The sequence below is a fragment of the Pinus tabuliformis genome, chromosome 5_2 (assembly GCF_031772625.1).
Source record: "Pinus tabuliformis cultivar Carrire ecotype Pingquan chromosome 5_2, CPIR1, whole genome shotgun sequence".
Taxonomy (NCBI): Eukaryota; Viridiplantae; Streptophyta; class Pinopsida; order Pinales; family Pinaceae; genus Pinus; species Pinus tabuliformis.
In genome coordinates, this window is record NC_142306.1 from 197708346 (window position 1) to 197725796 (window position 17451).

Sequence of the window (17451 nt, forward strand, 5' to 3'; positions counted from 1 at the left end):
GGGCTAGTGTCGCTGGATGATGATGGTTACTTCCTAGTCTTTGAAGTACCTCCCTCTTAGCTTTTTGTAGCTTGGGAGGTACTCCAAGCCTTAAGGATCGAAGGTTTGGAGGAAGGAGCTCCACAAGGGCCTTGTAGGCTTGAAACCCAAGCCTGGGGTTTTGCACCCACTGTGATTGGGCCAAAACCATGTCAAGATTGTGACATGTGATGGTTGAGGATGATAGTAGATGTTGAGACGAATCCAACGCATCGAAAATCGTTCAATTCTGCATTGTCAGTGAAGAGATATTAATTTTTGAAGTTATGTGTGGGCAAATTTTTCAAGGAAAGCATGTCAGCTAGGGCTAGTTTAGCCCTCTTGACAAATTCGTTGGAGCCCTTGAGAAGTGTATAAATAAGAGGGCTCGTTGAGGTTATTTGATACATCAAAAGGTGCATTAATCATCAAACAACTCCCTTAGCTCTCTGATTTTGGGTGCAATTTCCTTGGGAGAAGATAGCACAGGTTTGAGGCTTAATGTGTGTAGGCTAGGAGGACAGTTTGGCGTGATTTTCTCTTGTTCTTTGGGTGCGTTCTTATGCAAGACAAAGCCGTTGGTTAGAGGTATCTTCAAGGGTATTTTTTTGTGCATTTGTGTGTTGGAGGATCTTTGTAACAAGTTGTAGGAAGGAGGCTACTATAGAAACATTGGGAAGGCAGATTTGGAGGACGTGGAGGCTTGTAAGAGGTCCTTTCTCTAGGCCGCATTAGCCCAGGTCAAGAGCACAGATAGACAAGGGTTCCTTCATGAGTTTGGGACTGTTTCAAGTTGTTGTTGAGTATAGGATTGTTGTAGGGTACATTGAGGAAGAGCCTCAAGCCCTAGGTCAATAGTTTGATGCCTAGATTGGACAACAAAGGGAGCAGCCATTTGAGAGAAGATCACACAAGAGTGGAGCAATGGTTTGGCTGTGCCCTAACCAGTCCAGTGAATGCATAGAAATCAAGGTCAAGGAGGCAACAGCAGTGTGTTGTAAATGTCACATTGTTGATGGTTGGATGCTAAGTGGATGGCAGTCCTAGATTAGGACAATTGGTGGACATCTTAAGGAGAAGATTACATCAATAGCTTATGTGTTGTGTCAAGAGGAGAAGCAGAAGGTTGCAGAATAGATGTGTTTGTCCTCTTGAGTTTATGTGACTTGCAAGTTGATGGGTGTCCTACGAGAAGTTTGTTAGCAGCCATGTGGAAGGGTCTCCATAGGTGTTGGATGCCCTAACCAAGAGCAGATGCTACAGCAAGGATTGGTCACTCGTGGTTTGTTGGAGGGTAGCGTGTGAGTGGACCAAGTGGGAACGTAGATTGGGCATTTATGGTCTAGTGGATGACAGCGTGATAGTGCCCAAGTTGGAGCCCTATGTGCATCATCTTCATGGACTTAGGTGGTTGCTAGAGTGGCAGTTGTTGAGCTCAAGATTTGATGAGCCAGAGGAGCAGTTGCGTAGCCCTAGACTTGTGTGGAGAAGGAATTCTACAGCAGATGTTGGGCAGTCCTCCTAGCTCGTGTTTATTGTGGGAGATGGACATCTTGCAATGATAGGTGGCAGCCCTTCATGCCCTATGTTGGTCTTCATTGGAGCATTGCAGGAAGACTATAGTGGGTTGAAGTCCTTGAGTAGCTGAGGAGCAGCAGTGGGCAGTCGTGAGTTGTTCACAAACGGAGTTGTGAACAACTCAACAGGAGTCTCGATGTGTTGATCCGTTGATGGACAAACAATCAACGAGAGATTAGATGGTTGGGCCGAGATTCAGTGGCCAGATGGACTTGGAGCATTGATAGAGGTAGATGTTGCAGATGGGGAGCCGAAGGACTGGGAAGGTATAGGGTATGACCGAGAAGCGCTGAGAGTGTTGAAGGAAATGTAACTAGGTTCGGTCTTCACAAATGTACTTTTGATATTTGTATTTATTCAAGAAAAGAAATATTATTTTTATAATATATGTCAATGAGTTTCTTGCTCATTTAAGTAGGTCAAACATATGGTTAAGTGCTTCTAGGAAGTCAAAAGGTCAATGTATTCATATAAGACCCTTAGAGGGCATGTTACACTATGTATAAGGTCAAAGGAATACCTCCAAGACAAGTGCAAGTCCTCTCCATGCAGCGATGTCCTCCAAAAGAAGCAAAACAAAGAAAATAATGAAGAAATAGTCAAGTCGGCCTAAAGGAGGGACAATCCACTATATATATAGGTTGTCCACTCCCTCTCAATGTCATCAATCAAGCTTTGAAATCAGCGAAGGTAGAAGCCAAGGAAAGTGAAGGTAGAAGGCAAGTCTAAGGGTCTCCAAGACAAGCGAAGAAAGGAGGAAGAAGACCGAAGTGTAGAGGATTATTTCTAGGGCTAGAAACAATCACACGTGCGAAGAAAGGAAGGCAAGTCTACGGCATAACAATAGCTAGAAAACAGTTCATGAATTATCATTGTTTTGGGTGAGAAATCAAGTCTACAAGGCCTCCCAAGTCTAGCAAAGGAGTCTCTCTCTCTAGAAAAGGAAAAGAGCCTTAATTCTCTAGGGTTCCTACCACACGTGGCAAAACTAGGGTTGTTGTTCAGTTACATCAATTTGTAGACCTATCTCAAGAAGAACCTCGTTGGATCAAGGGAAGGGTGTCTTCATAAGTGAAGATCATCTCTAAGTAAAGAAGAAACATATTTCATGAGCAAGGACTATTTCTAGACAAAGATCGAAGAAAGAGGACGAAGTGTTGGGAAGCAAAGTGTCGGAAGAAGGAAGTCTATGTGCCGAGAACAAAGTTTTGAATAGAGGAAGGACTTGACTTGTGCTTGGAGGACATCCTACTCAAGGGTCTAGGGTTTGGCATTGGTCAATAAGAAGCTTCAATAAGAGAAACTTATGAAAGGGTTTTTCTCTCAAGAGGAGAAAGGTTTTGGCCCTAGCAAAGAGCCAACATCTATGTTCTTGTCTTTATGTTTTTGGTAGCAGTTTGATGAAACACACACACTAATAATAAGAAGAAGATCAAGCTAAGATAACTTGTAAAAAGGCTTCACAAATTGTTATCAAGTCAAGAAGAATCACACTACACCTAATTGCCCTAGATTCTTCAAGAGAGAGAGAGCGCTAAAGCCAGATGGTCAAAGTATCTTGTTGAGGGTAGATTGGTTGTCAATGGACTGACACCAAGCCACAGTTTTGTATTCTTGTACTAGTGGATGTATGAGGGCCATTATCCCTAGTACAGGAGCCCTAGACTGTTGTATTATTCAGTTAGATTAATATAACAAAATTGGGTTATTGTACAAATTGTATAAAAGGTTTTCTATATTTTGTGCGCTAGTAGATTTAGTGTTGTATATATTTTGTTGTGTAAAGTAGCTTCGTTGTGATTCTTGGTTTGGTAGCATCAGTAATTTAAGATTCTATCCTAGTCACTAGGATTGTGGAAAAACAACACGTCGGGGGACATGCATGGTACTTACTATTTTTAGCACGTTTCACCCTGGGACTTGCAAGTCAAAGATAATGGTATATTTAGAATCCACATGAGATTATGAGTTTGATGAGCTACTTATGGGCAACATGCGAGCAATTTCTATTTTTAGTAGTAGCTGCATGTCAATTATGATCGCCAATTTGGATTCCTTGCTAAAATACAAATCCAATGAGTATAATTTTATGAGATTTCGAGGACTTTATATTTTTAATAGTGGTTGCATTTCAGGTATAATTACACATTTGGACTCCCCACTAAGTTATGAGTCTGATGGTGGTGGTTTCTTCTAATTTTGAGGACTTTCTATTTTTAGAAGTCTGGGCATGGCAATGCTAACCACATATCTGGGTTCCCAATAAGATTTTGGGACTAATGAGTATAATATTGTGGGCATGCAATGATATTTTTATTTTTAGCCTTGACTATTTTTAGGCATGCTATATATGGCAGGGTCCCTCTATCTATCGCGAGCATTTGATACTTTTTCCCATTTTATAGGGGAATTCCTATTTTTGGCATGTCTATTTTTAGCAATATGAGGTGGTAGTTGAAGAGATTGACACAAGGCAACAGTTGTGAATGGACAAGTGGCATGAAATGGGGTGAGTCATTAGTTAGTTAGCAAGGGATGAATTGACATGGCAATTGAGCAATTTTATTTTTCTCTCCCTGTGTGTTTTCCTTTCCTACTTCCTCTCCTATTGTCCCTCCTTATTTCCTATTTTCCCTCACATCTTTCCTCCCATTCATCACCCTAAATTGTCTCCCTTTTCCTCTCACCGTTTTCCCTATTTTTCCTCCCTTATTTTCGCTCCACAAAAAAAGGAAACTAATTCAACCCTTTCAAATTAGGCAAGTCGAATTATCTAAAGATGAGTAAGGATAAAATCAAGCTAAGTCAAAATTCCTAAAAAATGTTTCGAGGGAGAAAAATATGCCAAATCAAATTAATTAGAACAAATCACTCAAGTCAAATTGACTAAATTAATCCCACGGTTATTTTTGTCTCATATTTAATCAAAATTATTTTAGTTCAACTCAAGCAACGGTCACTTAACCAGATTTTCTCTCCACTCAAATCTCAGTTAATTCATCCATGCGCAATAATGGCCAATAATGGAGAATTCAACCTATCTTTCTCTTGGGCACAAATTCAAGTGGAAGGCAAACCTTCAAATTCAAATTATCTTGAAAAGCAAGCAGCCTTCTCTCTTCTCTCCATTCTTCTCTCTCTTCTAGCTCTTATTATTTTGTATCAGGATATCATTGTTTTCAAATCCTGTGATAGTCATCTTGCAGCCAACCTTTGGCTCTTGTGCAATAAAATTCAGTTTTGATCCACTCAATCTCATTTGTTTGATTCAATGGTATTTTGTGCAATATATGAAGCGTTATTTCCACTATTTATTTGGGCAATTAGCCACTTAATTAAGCTTTCTTCTTATTCTATTTTCCCATATTAAAGGCTGACTTGCAAGGGACATTCACACTTTAAACTTAAAGATTTTTTACTCGCTTGTTTGGCCAATAACTTGCTGGTCAAACAGCCATTATCTTTTTTTTTTTTATTGTTGTTATATTGCAGATTTACTCGTTAGAATAGTAGGAACAAAGACTAGGGATGTCCCCCTGAGGTTGGCAAGCGCCAGCCCAAACGGAGAGGGAGATTTGCTTGTGACACTTAGGGCAAATTTTTCTATATGTTCACTGAGTTCTACTGCTGATTTTTAAAAGATTATATCAATCTACAGAGTGAAGAAATTAGTGCTAACAAGACCAAACTCCAAAAATTATGCACCAAAAATTTGAAGTCCTCAAAGGCCAAAAGAGAGACACTAAGCTTAAAGGACAGCCCATCTGTTATGTTAATCCTATACAGAAAGAAGAAACAATAAAGAGGTGGCTAGAGCCTAGGGACCACATTTGCACATCCACAGCTCTATGTTGATTACCTGAAAAAGTCACTCCATCCTGGGTCCCATAAATCATATCCATCCTAGTTTAAATTTGAACCTCACCTTGCCTCATGTTGGACCAAGTATAACATCCTGATAACGTAGATCTTGTTTATTCTAGTTAGGATCAAAAACCCTTAATGCAACCTTAAATTTGTTCTAGGTTACTCGCTCACTATTAAGTATTAGATAAAGCCCAGCAGCTTTCTCCTCCAATACTTGTCCACTCAACCTTATTAAAATCGCCACCCAGAATCCATTCTGCACTAGGTAAATGGGGGTTCATCCATTCCATTAGATTGACCTTGTCCTATGACAAGTTAGGGGCCTAAATAGAACAAAACCTGAATAGTCTACGTCTGCAAAGGAAGGTAGTCCATACACATTTAGTGAAATCCAGTGACAAATCACTATCCTGGCTAATTAGGCATGACTACAACCACAGAGCCACAGCTAACACCCTTGCTTCCTTCTTGTTGATTAAAAGACCAAAAGGGCCGCCAACAAGAATTCTTACACAACCTAAGCTCAAAACCAGAAAACTTCATCCCCTAATGGAAGATTGTCTAGCTTGATTTTATTCAAAGCATTTCTCATGAGTGACTTTTTGCGAGGGATATTCAACCTCCATCATTCCAAACTGCATTAAGATGAACTGGCATCAAAGAGTGATCCAAACTGAGTATGCATCAAGAAGTGCCCCAAGTCAAAGGTTGGGTGTGTGGGTGACTTCCTACTAAATTCCTTGAATGTTTTGGGCCTTAGTCGAGCATTTACTCCTTTGTAATTTTTTTCTCATCAACTACGACAAGATCTGATATCTTTCATTTTCCTTGATTGTTTGATTCCCATCTCTCTACCTCCATATTACAAGGTTGAACAGAGATGAGAGGAGGAGAGTCATTGATGTTAGAACAAGGCCCTTCCCCTGGACCAGAACCATTGTGGACTGAATAAGAATGAGGCCAATTCCAAGACCCTGTTTGTGAGCAAATTTGGTCTTCTGACAAAAACCAGTGATCTCATTATGGGGCAGATCAGAATTTTCGCTACTGGGTTGTGACGGTGCCGAATGCAATTTCATATAAGGGCAGACCTGATCTGATGATCTTGAGCATCAGCCACAAAACAAGCATTGGGGAGACTGAAGTATTTGAATTTCTACAAATGCAGAACATCTGTATTAAACTCTTGATCCTTTGAACACCTCTTTAGTTTATTCAATCATATTTTTGGCCTATTTTTGGATTCCACTAGATTTACCTCATTTTTCAAGAAAATGTTATTTTAGGGGGTTTCAATAAATTTGTATAAAAAATATTTACTAAAATTTAATAACATTTAGGCTTGAAATCATACAACTTTACTTTTAAAAACTGATTTCTAGAATCAGCACCTTTTACATGCTAATTTTTAGCCTATTTTTAAGGAATCAACACTTCCGAGAGCTGTTTCATAAGCAATGTCATTGTGAGGTTGGTAATAATGTTTCAAAAAGTATGCCTACAAAAATTGTACATAGCCTGAGCGGGGCTAACAGTTAAGGACATGTGTTTCCACTTACGACTTCACAAGTTCAAATCCAGAGGGGGGTAGAGTATGTACACCTCCCTAGACTTCAGCAGTCAAATAACTGCATGGAAGTGGGTCCCTTGGCCCATAAACAAGGGAGTCTCATACACCAATTTGGTGTCTGGCTTGGCCGTGACCATAAAATTAGATTTTTATTATTTAACAATTAACATGCAATATGACAATTAATAAACAAAGGTAGTAAACATGAGGTATTGCATACTGTAAATCAGAAATCAGCCATTTGTTTGAGCTGATAAAAGGGATGACGGTTGAAGCTAGTTTGTAGCTTAAAATCCCTAAGAAACTAAATAATTTGATAATAAAACGAAATAGAGCTCTACAGACCCAAAAAATCACTCCTTTCTCACCTCAATGCCATCAGGAAACAATGCACCATTTTGATTTTCTTTTTCTAATTCTCCCAGGGAACCACTCTCTATCGCATCCCCTGCATATCATGTCATAAAATTATACAAATTGAAAATATTTTCAAGCTTTGTAAGATGGTACTTTAAAGTTTAAACTAATCAATTATTTCATAGAACCATTGCACCTAATATGAAAAATATCCTAGACGCTGTAACTATGAAGAATAAGAAGCCTTTTAATAAGTTATTTCAGAGAAACAATAACAAAAAATGGGAAATCCCTACAGGTGCTAACTTATAAAAATATGATGTTTCAATTACCACATTTGAAGCATCAAACCAATAAACATAGATAGGAGAACACTCGAAAGGTTATATGAGTATACCCCCCATATCTGATGTTAGGGGAGCAAACAACGGTTCAAGCCAATGATGCAGTGATGCATGAATCTGAGAATATGGAGAAAGAGAAAGAGAAATAAGAGGATAAAAAGCAACGAGACAGCATTCCACATGTGGAATGTGGAAATACAGAAAAGGAAAGAACTTGAAAACTCTACTGTGCAATCCGCACTAGATGCAACAATGTGGAAATGTGAAAAATTGATCATGGGAAAACAGAGCAACAAGACTCCCCACATTCCGCATGTGGAATGCGCAGAAATTAAAAATACAGATAAGGGCAGAACAACTTGAAATCTCGGCTCTGCACTCCACACCAGATGCGGAGTTGCAGGAATGCAGAAACCCAGCCATTGGGAGATTGAGAAACAAGACTCTCTGCACTCTGCATCCTGCATGTGGAATGTAGAAATGAAAAGAAAAACATCTATTATCTTCCTATTGTTATATCCAGATTTCAAAGTCCAGATAGATATATTGATATTATGATCAAATTTATTAATATTGAAGACCAAAATAGGTAGAATCTTAAGAGGTTTAACAGACAGCCTGGCAAGAATGTACTTTTTTGTATGCTAATTAATGTATGAGTAACTAAATTACAAAAAAAAAGGTTACAAACATACACTAAATTGGGTCATAACGAGGCTGCTATTAACAAGCCTTTGGTTTGCTAGCAAATTCCAAGAATTCCTATTCCAAAATTCTTAACACTAAAAAATGAAAGTGAAATTGTATTGATGTCCTCAACGACATATTAAAAAAAAAAGGATTCACTTTCTTGAAAAACATTCATTATTAGAACTTAGAAAAATCATCTTTCTTGAAATCTGATCACATATTTGGATACCTTTTATGAGGATTTGCAAAGGATTTAATTTTGGTTTTACTTGGAGAAGTTTAAAATTTCAGTCAGTCACTGTCAAAGTTCAACCAAAAGTAGGGTTATTGTTCTTTTCAAAATAACTCTATACTGAAGACAAAAGTGGTCCAAATTTGGTGGTCCGAGACCATAAAAAATTAGGTTAAATAAGAGTTTGGCATTTCAAGATCTGGTCATATTTTTGGGTACCTCTTTTGGTGAACAACGTGGTGGTCAAATTTCAAGTTAAATTTTTGGTCAAAATTACAGTTTCAGCAAGTTCTAAAAACAGTAGGTACCCCATGATCACTCTTCTAAGAATGGTGTTGGATTTCAATTTTTTGATAATTCAAAGCATTTTCATATTTTTATGTTTCCACTAGACTATTTTTGGTAGCTGTGATGAGCACCCTTGCCTGTTTTTGGCATGTACTTTTTCATGATGATGATTTGACCTAGAGATTTCAGTCTTTCTTGATGATTGGTTTCAGGGTATTCTGACTAGATGACCAATCCACCCTAGTTGAGAGATTGCTTGGAGAGCAAGTTACTTGCTTCACAAGGAACAAACATGTGTGATCTATTTCTAGGCAGTATTGCCTATTTCTGAGTTTGGCTCAGTATGCACTTCAAGTATAGTTTCAGTTTGACTTGCCTTGCACTCTAAGTAAACTTTTTCCAGGTTGAGTGGTTGACCAAGTAATACTATTTAGCACAGGAGGGCACATTACCTGAGAAGGCCTCATTAGCATCTCTTTGGGCCCACATGGTCTATTATCAGCGCTATAAAGAGTGCACCCTACTCATGGTGTTCAATTGGACTTGACTTGCACATCACTTTGGTTCACTTTAATTCAGTTGACATCACTTCAGCTCAATTTAGTTGACTTGACTTCTTCAACACACATCACTTCAGAACAGTCCAATTGACTTCAATTTAGTTGACTTTTAGTTCATGCACACGCTGGTTGCTACTATCAGATTACTTGGCCTTGAAAAAAAATTTATTCAAGGAAAGGAGGGTTATCTTCATTCCAAGTCTTGGCATCATTGCATTCCAAGCAAAGATTATTTAGAATAGATCATTACAGAATCTCATCCTGAAAAGATGAATCCTAAAAATTATAACTCAATTGAATTCTGGATGGGATTTGAAATTATATTTTCTTCATATGAGTTCCAATGAGGTTGTAAGTTGTAACCCGTCTCAGACATCCCAGAAAATATTAATGATAATATAAAAAATTAAGTAAAAGGGTAAAGAGTGAAATTTAGAGGAAAATGAAATTTCTTATTTTAAAAATCTTATATTATATTTATAGCTTCTATTCTGACTTGGTTTCTATGTCAAGCAACATATTATTTAGAGCTTGGGAAGTGCGATCTACTTGGAGTTTGACTTTTCTTTCATGCATGAGATCTATTCTTGAGGAGGCCACTCCATTTGCATTATTCCTAGGAGAACTATGTGCTATTCTAATTCAAGTTGTTTATTCCAGGTCAAAAGGAGGGCCCACCACCTGACCTTTACTTGGCAGATGAATGTGATATTCTAATGGCTAGAGCAGCAGCACTCCACCTAGTTATTCCTGGCAATTTATGAAGTTTTCAGATTGCTTCTTTATCATGCAAGGATGGTGTTGTTTTCTATTCTCAGTGGTGGCCTAGATTTGACCACCTTCTATTCTCAATCTCCCTCCCATCTTAGATCTCTCTCCCTATTCTTAGTTTTTCTCTTCTTTATAAAAGAAAGTGCAAGCAAGGGAGACATTTATTTGTGCCTTAATTCCTTTCATCTCCTTGCTATCAATCTACTCCCTTGAGATCCAGTCATTGAGAAAATACACTTATGTTTCATTTACTACTGGGATTTCTCACATCCAATACCATAGTTGTACTTCATTTGATGTCAAGAAGTTGTAAGATTCTTGGCTCCCCTAACTTACTTGAGGATGTTGATGAGTTTCATGGTTTCACCTACTTGTAACTTTGTACTTTTACCAACTCAAGAAATAAAGACATTATCTACATTCTTTTGGCAACCATATCACGAGTACATGTGTGTAAGAATATCTATCTTTTTACATAGCTCTTACTTGCGCTTATTTTGATTTTTTAAAGCACTGAAATTGTGGGATTTCTGTTTGTGCTATTAGTTTTATTTCCATACATTCATTAACTCAAGGACAAGGCATCAGTCACTTTACGTTTAGTTGATTTTAAGCAAAATTCCAAGGCAAAATAATTGAAAATACTTGCAAAATAACATGTTAAATAGCGCTTTGGAGTGGGATACTTGGACTCAACCGTGAGAGGTTGTTTTTAAGGATTTTTCTCGCTTTTCATGCTATGTTAGCTTCTTGTTCTGCAACTTTTGTTGCAGAAATAGAAAGAAAATATAACGATTTTTTTATTTCTGCTCAGTTAATAATTCAAAGTCAAAGATTGCATTTTTATAGTTCTCCTATCATTTTCAGTAAGTTTACTTGCTGATCTGCACTTTTTGTTGCAGAAACAAAGGGAAACTATCATAAAATTTTGAACTTTTAATCTTGCATAATCAAATGCATATGAAATTTCCTTATTCAAGTGTTTTCCTCAAGTTTTGGGATACTTTTTCTTGCTGCTATGAATCTTTTATTGTAGAAAGGAGAGGTTACCACCTGTTTGTAAGTGATTTCGTTGATTTTATCATCTACTTTCACAAATTAAGCTTCTAGGTTTGCTGTCCTAACATTGTACTTCCATATTTCTGATTCAATTAGTGCAGAACAGCAGCTTTTATTCACTGGTTTGAGATCGTACTTATCCCCTAGAATCCATATTTGACACTTTAATCACTTGGGGATTCCTCCCTGAGGTTGCCAAAGCACCAACCCAAAGAGAGAGGAATCAAGTGAGGTGATATTGGCTCTTTTCCTATAGTTATTCAGACACCATTTTGATCTTTTCAAGAAAGATATTTCTGAGAGATAACAGGGACATGCAACTTGCTTTTATAAACGAGAAGTTCATAACTGAAACGATAACCTTCAAATTAGTACTGTGTTTTTTCTCATCGCAATCCCTATTTCACTTGGACACATCTCAAACACTGAGTCCCTACCCAATAATATAATTGAAGTTAAAAAGAAATATTTATCAAATATGTTTTTGAATAGTTTGGATTATGCTTGGGATTATATTGAAGACAAAAACATAGAAAGTGTGACTTGGTACCTTTATTCCAGGTTATAGTTATGAATATTATAAACTATAAGTCTATAAGGAAGAAGAATTATCGCCGGAAAAGTGAAACAGGAAAGTGCATTTAGAAGAGTATTACTGTCAGGGAAAGATTATATATAAACACAAACACACACAGGGAAGAGTAGTAATGTCAAAAAGAAAAAAAGACTAAGTGAATTAAAGGAATATTTCAAGACGATAGATTTAACCTTCCTATCCAATGTTCCTCCCAGGGTATGGGTATTCTCAATAGCTTCAGACAGCAAAAGATGGAAAAATCTGTTCATCAAGTAGATGAACAGTATGTGGACAAGTCTAAACCATGGACTTACTTTGATGGTGCATCACAAGGGGATCTTCAGAGCTGTGGTGCTGGGGGTATTATTTATATGAGGGAAACTTCAGGGCGCAATTATTTATGTGGAACTAATGACTCTGAAGCTTCTTCTCATGCTAGCTGGTGAGAAAGGAATCACCTCTCTGCAAATTTTTGGTGATTCCATGCTTGTCATCAAATTGTTGAGGGGGTAGAGAAAATTCTATATCACCCTATATGCTGCATCCTTTCTTTGATGAACTAAAAGGAATCAGTTCGTTGTTAACTATATTCCTTTCAACATGTCTACAGGGAGTGGAACCAGATCAGTGGTGGCTTCTCAGAAGTAGGGTTGCTAATGGAATTTGGTAACTGGTTCATACAGGGGGAAGAAGAGGGTCAGCTAGAATATTTCCACCCTCATATTCATGAACAAGGCATCTTTTGCAGGCTGCTGGAGATGATTCACAGTCTTGACTGATTGTTTTAATGAGACTCTGGACATATGCTCAGTTGATGCAATTCTGTAGATTGTTAGGTGGTTGTCTTTAACAGTGAATGTACGAATGGAATGTTTCCTTTTTGTGAAATGAATTTAGAGGAGGAAGGGTTCAGCCAGGTTTAGCAGGTGCACTAAATTTGGGAGAGGGACCCACAAGTGGGGCCAAGGTACAGAAATCACTTTTTTATTATTCATTGACTTAAGAGATCTCAGCCATCCCGAGAGACTTAATCTCAGCCCTTGTGGGACCGGTGGGCCCAGGTCAAATTCTAGGAGGGAAAAAGCGCACAGACTTGGTCATTTTGCATCAGATTAGTGTGTTCTCACTTCAGTAAAAGAGCAGAGCGAATTCCCGCACTAAGGTTTTCAACTCAGTACACTTCAGCTCGAGAAAGAAGGCCGTACAGCCGTCATCATCTTCAGAATTGTGCTTCCACCAGTTGAGCAAATAGGTTTGCACAGAGCAGCTACACAGAAGGTCATACGAGACAGTATGGAACTTGCATCACACAAAAGAGGGAGGCCGAGTTGGTTTGACAGAATTTAGCTTGTGCGCAGTTAGTTGGGCATTTTCTGAGTGAAGAGAAGTTTTATCCGTCATTATGTAATTCGCTATTGCTGAAGAAAATAAAAAGAAAACACAGTTTGCAGGTTTATCCTGTTGGGGTTTCCTAGGTAAAATTTATTGTGCACAGTTTTTATGATGTGTTTGTCTTCGTCTATTCCTTTTGTTTCCGCTCCATGCCAGTTAGAAAACTCAGTATATCTGTGGGTTAAAAGTTAAAGTTCAGATTTCAGTTCTTTACTCGGTAATATTCACAAATTAGATAGCTGGGCCTTAAGAAAACTAACATGGTACCAGAGCCTCATCTCTGAGTGAAGACCAGCACCCATGTTTCTGACCCCAGGAACAGGTTAAATAGAAAAAGGAAGGTGCAGCAGAGCTGAAGGGTTGTGCTAGGGTTTCGAGTGGTGCGACCCAAGGTTTTAACTCACAGAGCACAGTTTTCACCAGTTAAACCAGCGCGCAAGGGTTTCTGAAGAGTTTGACCAGCAGAACGTCATAGCAGGGTTTGAGACCAGAGCACAGTTTGGAGGGAGCAGCAAATTTCTGCTCTTAGAAGGAGAGGATTACAGTGGTGCTTGAGGAGCAGAGTGTGAAGGAGTTTGTGGGTAACCCACCAGCCACACCAACTGACCCCCAGCAGTTAGTTGGCTCAACACAACAAGAATGATGCCAGAGCGAGAAAGATCATTCTTGAGGGACTCAAACACCATATTGTGCCACATGTTTCCGGAAAGAAAACTGCCAAAGAAATGTGGACAGCTATTTTAAACCTCTACCCGGGCTCAAGTGAGGCCAGAAAACTCGTGCTCAAGGACAAAGTAAGAAACATACGGATGGAAAAGTCAAAGCCCATAATCTCTTATCTCACCAGGTGAAGGACAATTTGGCTGGTGTGTGGGAGATAGTACCTGAAGCAAATTTGGTGAGCCTTGCATTGTTAGGGCTTCACGTGGAACAACTTCCAAGACGCAGTGAGTGGCAAAGAGAAGCTTCCAGACTAGGAGCGGTTGTGGGGTGACTATGTTCAAGAGGAGATTCGGAGGCAGGCTAGATCTAGAGATCATGTTAAGCATGAGGAAGAGGAGAACTTTGCCCTAGTTGGCAAAGGGGGCAAGGCCAAAGGTAATAAAGGCACAGGAGGGGCCGAGTCCAGCTCTAAAGGCAAACAAGAGAAGAAGGATCTAAGCAAGATAAAATGCTTCCAATGACTTCAGTTTGGACACTATGCCACCAACTGTCCTCAGAGGAAGAAGGGGTCCGAGAACGACCAAGTGGCAACTTCGGCAAAGGTGGACGAGTTCAATTCCAAGTTTGAGGACTTCTCAGTCATAGCTTACATGGCAAGCTCAGTAGCCAACAGCATATGGTACATTAACAGTGGAGCATCCAGCCATATGACTAGGAATAAGGAATATTTCAGCCAGTTGACAGAGAAGGACAAGCAGTTTCATATTGAACTAGGAGATGATAGCAAGTAGTTGACCAAGAGAGTGGGTACTATCAGATTTGAGAGGGAGTCTAGTAACCCTCTTCATCTCAAGGATGTCCTCTCTGTTCCAAGCCTTAAAAAAAAAACCTTGTTTTTGTTTCACCTCTAGAGGACAAGGGTTATGAGGTTATTTTTAGCAGAGGAAAGGCCTACCTCAAGCCCTTAAATTCTGGAGCGATAAAGCAGATTGGTGTGACAGTAAAGAACCTTTACAGGCTACAGTTTGAATACATGTCTGAATACATGTCTACCAGCATGAATACATGTTTTCTAACATAGCAGCTTGTGAGGCCATCTAGTTGAGGAAGTTGCTTGTTGGGCTCTTTAGTCAGAGGTTGGATCCTACAATCATACGTCGTGATAATCAAAGCTACATTAAGCTCTCTGACAATCCAGTGTTCCATGACCGCTCCAAGCACATCGAGATCAAGTACCATCATATCAAAGACTGTATTCAAAGGGGCAAGATCAAACCAATGTTTTAAAACTCCGACTCCAACTCCGACTCGGCCGAGGGTCGACTCCGACTCCGACTCCGTATCGACTCGGCCGGCTCGATTTCAATGACTCGACCGAGGGTCGACTCCCACTCCGACTCCGTATCGACTCGGCCGGCTCGATTTCAATGACTCGGTCGTTGTAAAAAATACATTAAATATTTATTTTTTATAAAAACACATAATTTTAAAGATTTTCATTCATGTTTCCAAACACACAACATTAGAATATAGATAGAAGACAACATATGATCAAAGTAGGCTCATGAATATATCCATTATATCAAAATGGCACCCAGTGCATTGTCCAACACATACACGATGATGATATAGAGATCAAAACAAGAACACATAACCAAGGAGGCTATAAATGGCCTCTACAACAAAAGTCTGTAACCAGTACTACTGGCTATTGCTAGAGTTTCCAACGTCATCTGGCTCAGTGTTACTTGGGAGTAGGAGCGAAAGCGGGGAGCGAGAACAAAAATGGGAGCGGGAGCGACATTTTCAAAAGCTCCCGGTTTGGGAGCGAATCCCGGAGGAGTTCGACAACCAATGTCACTAACATCAAGGTACATAGAGGGATTGGTGCTCTTGATTAAATACGAGTTCCATACCCTAATACATGACAAAATTCAATGGAAACATTGCAATCCCCCAATCATAAAACCCTGAAAAACTGATAAGTCTGATGGATTTTGAATGAAATCTAAAATTCCACTTTCTCCATATGAAATCCAATGAGGTCGGAACCACTCTCAAACATCCTCAGTCATTTCATGGTAATGTTATGGCATCTACTAAATGTAGATATTGTTTTTTGTTGAATATAATTATGATTTTTTCTATGGGAAAATAATAATAATAATAATATTTAAGAGGTACTTTAATCTAAATAGCCTAACCCCAAAATCAACAAAGACCAAAAATGTATATCACTAGTGAGACACTTGTACTCTGTGCACCCACTTAGTCTCAAGTTATCTAACAATGGGTGAGTAAAGGTCATAAAAGAGGTATTATTCAACCATGACATTAATGTTGGAGATGTTACGAGAAGAATTGATGGACCACAAAATGAAACATCCTAATTTACAAGTTGAAAACAAATGCCCCACCCCCACAAACAAAGTTGAATGATAAAAATAGAAAGAGAGAGATCTCAAGAAAAATATTGAGAAGATATCAACAGACAAAGATAAGGAAATTAATTGTCTAAGAAAAAAATTAAACCGTACTTACAGAAGTAAAAAGGCAGAGAGAAAGGATATACCCATTCTAAGGATTGACAAAGAAACATCGACAGAACTAGTTAAATGAACAATATTTTCAGAAGGCAAGTACAAACTATGGATAGGAAAAAAACTCAGAATCAATCAAAGTTGAAAAACAGGGAATCACCGCTCATGAAGTTTCATTAGTTAACAAACCAACACAAGTATCAAATGAGGAGAAACAAGAGGTTACAAGGGTACCTTACTATCATCCTAATTACAAAATTCATTGCTTGAAATAATCAGAATACCAATATCACTTGAAACAAAACCCAATTTACATTCCTAAACATAAGGACTCTAATTCAACCAATTTTTAAAGGTATGTAAATTTTCAAGCCCTAGGTGACTTTTATCCCATGTTTCTCTTAATTAGATAAATTAGATCTGAACTATTTAACCACAAAAATAATTATTTCTTAACATGCAACAATCACACATATAGCTAGAAAATGAACAGTGAAAGCATAAACATGATACATGAATAGTTACCCCTTCAAATCAGCTTTTCATTTAAATATTCCAAGCTTACAAGGAAACATCCACAAGCTATTTGTTGCCTTAAAATCTAGCAGGCATTGTGAGGTGAGCTCACAAGGCAAGAGCTAGACCAAGTGACAACACAATGAGGTGTGCCCATTGTCACCACAGCCACTACCTCCTGCTCTTTAGTGGATAGTGGATTTTCACCACAAGGGAGACTTCCCTATGCAGGTCACCTAATAGATATATGAAGTGTAGGGCTTGGAGGTGACAAGGATACATTTAGGATGAGTACTCTACCTAAGGACAAGACTCAACAAGCTTGAACAAGGCAAAGTGTACCCTTCGAAAAGCCTATTTAGGGCACAGGTGACCTAGGGTTGGAGAATAGACAAAGTTAGCAGGTTTACCTAGGTATACATGGCCAAG

At 38.6% G+C, this 17451-nt stretch overlaps 1 pseudogene across 1 annotated transcript in view; it reads right to left on the reverse strand.

Moving 5' to 3' along the window:
- The window catches only part of LOC149158242 (uncharacterized), a 162130-nt pseudogene that overhangs the window by 59724 nt on the left and 84955 nt on the right, over positions 1-17451 (reverse strand). The window contains exon 3 of the transcript XR_016261670.1: positions 7402-7481. The product of XR_016261670.1 is annotated as an uncharacterized LOC149158242 (transcript). The remainder of the gene's footprint in view (positions 1-7401; positions 7482-17451) is intronic.